The 7,103-nt window shown below is 42.2% G+C and overlaps 1 long non-coding RNA gene across 1 annotated transcript in view; it reads left to right on the top strand.

Moving 5' to 3' along the window:
- The first annotated feature begins 3,966 nt into the window (after nucleotides 1–3,966).
- The window catches only part of LOC134396937 (uncharacterized), a 212,491-nt gene continuing 209,354 nt past the window's right edge, over nucleotides 3,967–7,103 (top strand). Inside the window, exon 1 of the long non-coding RNA XR_010025308.1 lies at nucleotides 3,967–4,019. This is a non-coding gene — a long non-coding RNA (uncharacterized LOC134396937). The remainder of the gene's footprint in view (nucleotides 4,020–7,103) is intronic.

Consider the following 7,103-nt stretch of genomic DNA (forward strand, 5'->3'; position numbering starts at 1 on the left):
AAATGTTTCTGAAAGATAAGAGCCTAATAAAGTTTACAGCACGATGGTTGAATTGCTTATTGTCTTCGATTTACTGCAGTTAATGTCTGCACTAATCTTTTTACAATCAAAGTAAATGGATGGATCAAAGTAACAGCAGACTGTTTCCCCCCCCCCCCCCTTGTTTTAGCATTTGCAGCTTGGAAAAGAACTGAACTCCAAGTTGTTGTTGTTTTTCTTAATAGACAAAACAGAATAAGTCATCAAAGTGGGTACTTCCCCCCCCCCTTGCAGTTTCTTAAAATATTGTATTATTTGTGTACGTTTTAATTACTAAGCTTGGTTCTGTCATTGATGCATTTGTTTTTCTTGGACAAAGAAAAACGTTGTGTGCTAGACCCAGCGGGGAACGTCCACGTTCCTACCACTGCCCAAAAGAACAACAGTGGCACCAAGCTTTCTAATTTTACTTTAATTCTGCCTGTGTATAAGCTGTTGTCAAGTTGCTACACACAGGCTAAGAGAAGTCAGGAATTTCACCACTGGCATCTATTTTGCCAATATAGTTTTAGCCTTCCATTTTGGCTGAAATCCACAACACCTGGAGAGCACCAGGTTGGGGAAGTCTAGTCTTGGCTATCTAAAAGAACATGATGGAGCTCTGTTGCTGAATTATTATTATTTGTTACATTTGTATACTGCCCCATAGCTGAAGCTCTCTGGGCGGTTTACACAGGATAAAAACACTTAAAAACAATATACAAAAGGTCTTGTAAGCTACTTGAATGGGATGGGAGTGACTACCTGGAAAACCTATGTAAACTGCTGCTTTGTAGAGGAAGAGTGGGATATAAAATGAGTCACATAAATGGCTGGGGAAAGCAGTAGGGACTTTGACTTTGAGGACAGCAAGCGGAAAATCTACCTTTGCTGCAATATAAATTTAGTTTCCTATCCTATATTTAGTGAGCAATTGTTTCCCCTTACTTTGTAAATCCTTTCAGACATTTGGATATTGTGCAAATGTCCCTGTGCTTTCTTTTCTCTAAGCTAAGCATATTTAGTTCCTTCGGCTTTTCTTTAAATGATTTGCCTTGTAGGGTGCTTTTATATTTGGTGTTTCTCCTATGGCTCAGTTCGCATGTAAGGAGGAGCCGCCATAGGTGAATTTGCCTCTGGATGTTCTTGTTGTGGCGATGGCCACCATTTTGAATATTCAGAGTGTGGTAGGGTGCAGCATAGCTTCTTGTTAAGTGCAAACCCAGCGACGGAAAGTTGTTGGAGTAGTTGACAAGCCATCCACCACCCTAAAACAGCACATGGGTTCTGGGTGACTTGTCAACCCACCAACAATCCACCCTCGCTAGGTTCGCACATAATGAGACACAGGGGTGGCTTGGATCAGCAACTTAGCAACCTGCTGCAGTGACCATACAAACCAGGTCAATGAATGTCATTTTTAGTCAGTCTCTCTACTGTTTGCATCAGTCCTTCTTGAAACGATTCCTATGACTCCACAATATCCAAAAGTGGATACCACGAGCTCCTCTAAACAAATGATTTATTGCATGCTCATGTTTGACCACTTATGGAGGTTTGCAGGTCCATTACATGATGTTGTCAACATTCAGGACATCTCCTGCAGTATCCCAAGGGAATCTCGCTTTTTAAAATAATGGAGATGATATTCTTTTATCTGGGATATCACAGGATCTCTCCACCACTAGATAGTGTTGTCTCATTAAACACAATGGAGCCTTTCAGAGCAGGTAAGTTTTCAATTCAAAATCACGTGATTGTGTGTAAAGCAGTGTGTTGTGATGGTGGGAAACTGGCAAAGACAAAAGCCCTGGTAGGGCTGTGGGATCTTCCTTGTGTGTAGAGAAGCTCCATATGCCAAAGGATATCTAACTAGCCCTGCATATGTAATAGTATTATTCCTTTCTGAGTCAAAGTCATAGAAACATAGAATAGCAGAGTTGGAAGGGGCCTACAAGGCCATCGAGTCCAACCCCCTGCTCAATGCAGGAATCCACCCTAAAGCATCCCCAACAGATGCTTGTCCAGCGCCTCTTGAAGGCCTCTAGTGTGGGAGAGCCCACAACCTCCCTAGGTAACTGATTCCCTAGGTAACTGATAAGATGAGCTTCAACATTTTTATTTTCTTTATGTATACTGGATGAAGTAATCAACAATTTAAAAGAGATGATTCACTAATGACTCAGTATAAATGGTTACTGAATTAACCCTAAAGGTTGCAGCAAAAGAGGTGACACAAGTGTAGATTAAGTATAAATTAACAACAGTAGTGTAAAGCAGCTCTCCTGTAATGTTACACCAGACAGGGGTCAACATGTGTGTTACAAACAAACAAACAAACAAACAAACATGATTTGGGTACTAAGTTCACAAAGGGCTATTATCTCATTTTCTTACATGAAAGAGTGACAGTAGTGTTTTCTCAATATATTTCAACCCACACTGTTCAGATGGATTAAAAGATAGATCAGTTGTTGCTGCCCTAGACCATCATTATCTGAAAGCTATGATGTATTTTTTGGCTAGGAAAAAATGGCTCGATCAATACAGCTAATCTATGATGTCATTTTCTATTGATTAATGTAATAAATCATAGAATGACGATCATAGTATATTGCTAGCCATTCAAATAGATCTGATATTATACTGTGCAGTTAAAAACAGACTCTTAATGCTTTCAAGGTCTGCCAATAAAAATGCTCTTTATAGTACTAGAATTGCATGTGATTTTTTTTACTTCTCTGAAGTCGATTCTCCATTTTTGTGACATAGATTTAGCACTTCTCTGAAATGTAATACAACATAATTTCTTATGTTTTAGAGAAGGGATGGGAACTCCCATCATCCCTGACCACTGGCCACATTGGCTGGAGCTGATGGGGATTGTAACCCAACAAACATCTGGAGTGCCGGATATTCCCTACCCGTTTTAGAGTATACTCTGAAATGATTTGGGTGGAAATGACTGAACATCACTCTAACTCCTCTTGTTACAGGGGAACAATGAATCATAGAATTGCTGAGTTGGAAGAGACCAGAAGGATTATCTAGTACAACTCTCTGCAATGTGCAGGAAAAGCAATTAAACCATGCATGACAGGTAGCTGTCCTACCTCTTTTTTAAAACCTCCAGAGATGGAGAACCCACAACTTCCGTTGGTAGATTGTTGTACAGACCTTACTGCCAGGAAGTTTTAACTTATATTTATTCGAAATCTAGGTAGTTGTAATTTATACCTATTATTTTGGGTCCTAATTTCTGTGGCCATGGAAAATAATTCTTGACCATCTTCCTTGTGGCATCCTTTTATGTTCCTGAACACTGCTAACATGTCTCCCCTTAGCCTTTTCTCCAGACTGAACATCCCAAGTTCGTTCAGCCTGTCCTCATACGGCATGTCCTCAAGTCCCTGAGTAGTATTTCTGCTTATTTATGCCCCCAGGGACAACAAATTGCCTCCCCTATAATGCAAAACCTAAAAAGGCTGCCCATAGGCTTCTCCAGTATCCAGGGTTTTGAGGGCCCTTGGGCAAGCCACCCTTCTCACTGCCACTGTCACCACCTGCTATTGCTCTTCCCCTTGCTTCTCGTCATTGCTACCACTTAGTTGCTTGTCATCCAGTGAGCCGATGCGCAAGTAGGAAGTGACATCTGCTGCTCCTGCTCCTCATCACTGATGTTGTCTGGGCCAGAGCAAGAAGGCACTGAACAAGCAGGTTGCAGTGGGGAAGAAGAGGAGCAAGTCCCGGGGGCTCTTGCCAGCGGGCCCTTGGCAAGTGCCCAGCCATGCCTACCTTTGATGCCGGACCTGGCCTTCCCATTGCAAATAAACCCCTTCAGTGATGTCACTGTGTTGTACAGAAGAAGGCCATTTCTACACCTGCCTTTTTTCCAGGGATCATCCCGGGATCATCCTTGTGCTTGCAAATGACACAGGGGAACCCGGGAGCAGGCAGGGATGATCCCTCCATTTTCCTGAGATAATCCTTAGGTGTAGAAAGTAGGGCTGTGCAGGGACCCCCCCCATCCACCTCGAAGGCCGATCCGGAGCCCTGAGGCAGCCCTGATCCGCCTCGGCTGGCACCCAGAAATCTCTCCCCACTTACCTAGTGCCCCCACTGTGGATGGCGGAGGCACCAAGTAAGCCCCCCTCACCCCTTCCCCCCTTCCCTGCGTCCACTGCTGCGCCCGATGGCTTCCACTCGAGGACGCTGCTTTGAAGCAGGCCGCGGCTTCAGTGTCCAAGAAAGATGGCGGCGGCAATGGAGGCAGCAGGTAAGGAGATGGGTAGGGGTGGGGGTGGCTCCAAAGCGCCGGAGCCAATTGGCTTCGGACCACCTTGGCCTTCACCTGAACTGCCTCGGATCTGGTTCGGAAGGGTCCAAACGATTCTGATCCGCTTTGCATTCGGGGTTCAGATCGGAGGCGGTGCACAGCCCTAGTAAAAAGGGCCAAAGACTGATAGCACTGGTCCTGGCGTTAGGCAACTGCACCAATGTAAGGAGACGAGTTGCCCCATAGAGCTGGAACGGCAAATTGTATACCAGACCTAAAGAACCACTTGACAACTGCTAAAATTGATTTTATTTTAGCATTTGTAAACAAGTAATTCCTGAATGGATATACTTTTTATTTGGCTGTCTAGTTCCACAGCCATGAACCCACATGCCCAGCATCTGTCCGTTTTATTATTTTCTTTTTTCTTAAGTGATAACATTATTTGGAAAGAACAGAAAAAGCCTATTGAAGCTACAAACACTTCTGTTTTGAATGAACCACAAACAGCATGGCTCAGGCTCTTTAAAAATGCAGATTACCAGACTGATAAACCCTTTGATGAATTTAGGTGCACAAAGAGAGTGACTAAATCTAATCCTTAATATTAGAGATAATGTTTAAACAAATGTATTTAATTCAATGAGACACCTGGACAAGCTTATTTAATTCACCCTTGCATCTAATTAGCTCTATTGAAAGGACAGTTACTATATTTCAAGCTAAGGATTTTTTTCTTTCACATTAATCCTTTTAAGACCCTTGAAGGAAGCACAGATGAAAATAAGGGGGAGGGGGAGAGAGATTGTTAATTAACCTGGACCTCAGCATATCCTCTTCTGGGGTGTTATGGAGAACTGCCAGTACTCCATCCTTACTAAAATCTGGGCTGTGTTCATGAATAATAAATACGTAAATGTCTTGTGTTCCAAGAAAGAATGTCATGCTGATATTAAGTTCTCCAACAGTTACACCTAATCATACAAAACAAAGAAAAGCTCTAATGTCTTAGTATTTTAGAAGATTTAACAGGAAGATGGAAACAAAGAGCCCAATCCAAAGATCTGCAAATATTGCAGAAAGCTATGCTCATGGTTACCAAATAACAACCAGACCTGCTGAGCAGAAGCCTTCTCAGCCCCAAGTATCACTCAGATGGGGCAGGAAATTGGTAAAAGACGCACAAAGCCTTTATGCAGGAGCGAAGCAATTATTGTTTTGGAATAGAGCCTTTCTTTGAATTAAATAGTATATTTTAGGTCAAAACATGTTGGGTTTGTTAATAAGCACTTCTTTGCACCTACTTTCAAAAAACTTGTTAGGTAGAGGGGAAAATAATACCTATGTTTAACTGAAGCTCTCTATTTTCACTCTGCCTAACAGGTGCAACGTGAGAATGTACTTAAAATCTTCTCTGTTGATTTGATATAAATGGGGTCAAAGATAAAAAAAATCTACTTAGGTTGTAAGGCAACTCTGTTTTATTAAGCGTAATACAGCTGTATGGAGAGAGTCCTACAAACAAAGGACTTCTCCTCTGGCAGTGTGAAAAGCAGGTATATTTATACATGCTAGCATCTTCACCAATTAGCAGTTAGCAAAGTTCTAAAGCAAAACAAAGGCAGACCAAAGAAAACTTCTTCATTATACCTTATCAACAAATGGCCCATAACTCTTCTGGCAATGTCAGATTGACCTGGATGGTCAGTCCTCTTTATCAAACTAGCTTATTTGTCTTCTACTATAGCAGATCTAGCAATACACACATTTAGGCACATACACCATCCCAATCCCACTTGCAAGAACCAAACTTCATACAGAGGCTTAAATACAAAGCAGGTATATCAAGGGTTATAGCCTTGTTTTCTCAGTGGCATTGATACTATGGCTTCAGACTGGAGTCTTCCCCAGCCCGTGGATTGGACCCACTTGTAATAAACTAATAGGAAGTGTATTGACTAGGATAATTTTAAAGAACATTTTCATTCTGGAACGACACAGATGTTAAACTCCTTTAGAAAGAAAGTGTTCCAGTTTTGTCTATTCAGTTCGTATGCCAGTATTCAGATTAGTGAAACAGATGTTTTCCCCTCCAAAAACAAAAAAACAAAAAACAAATTTACTCCCACTCTTGTTTTCTCTGCTTCCACCCCATTTTGGAATTAGGTTGCTTGGTTCTATTCATAGCACAAAAGTAATGTAACCCTGAAAAAGTATTTGCAGATTTAGCACATCAGTCCTACAAAAACATGTAGCTGCAATGGTACTGTGCCTTGGACCAATGTCACCAGCCAATGCTGTTGCTATGGCCATTTTCCACCCTCCCTGTTAAGTGCAATACGGATATAACATACTACTACTACACAGCCAGTGCACATTGTTGCCCAGCAAGGCTGATATGCAGGAAGCTGTCCCTCATCCTACCCCTATCAACTGTTTATGTGATGCTTAAGCTAGTAACAGTGCTGGTTGCAAGCTTAATAGCACTCATTCACACGGATGGATGCTGAATCATCTTCTAAATCTAGATACAGTCCATGATGAGCCATATCCAGACTGCTTCTTTTCTGGTGATGTAGCTGAAGCCCTACGTGGTTTGGGTTCAGGTTACCTGTGGGATCACCTTCCTCCGTACAATTCGCCCTGCACACTTAGGTCTTCTGGGAAGAATTTACTAGTCAGCCAAAACTAGGCTGACAACTGTTACCCAGAGGACCTTCTCTTCTGCCACTCCCAGAATGTGGAATGGCCTGCTGGGGGAGATTCGTCGACTTAATAGACGTGCTGAATTTAAAAAAGCCATAAAGAC

This window comes from Elgaria multicarinata, chromosome 1, assembly GCF_023053635.1.
Source record: "Elgaria multicarinata webbii isolate HBS135686 ecotype San Diego chromosome 1, rElgMul1.1.pri, whole genome shotgun sequence".
Classification (NCBI taxonomy): domain Eukaryota; kingdom Metazoa; phylum Chordata; class Lepidosauria; order Squamata; family Anguidae; genus Elgaria; species Elgaria multicarinata.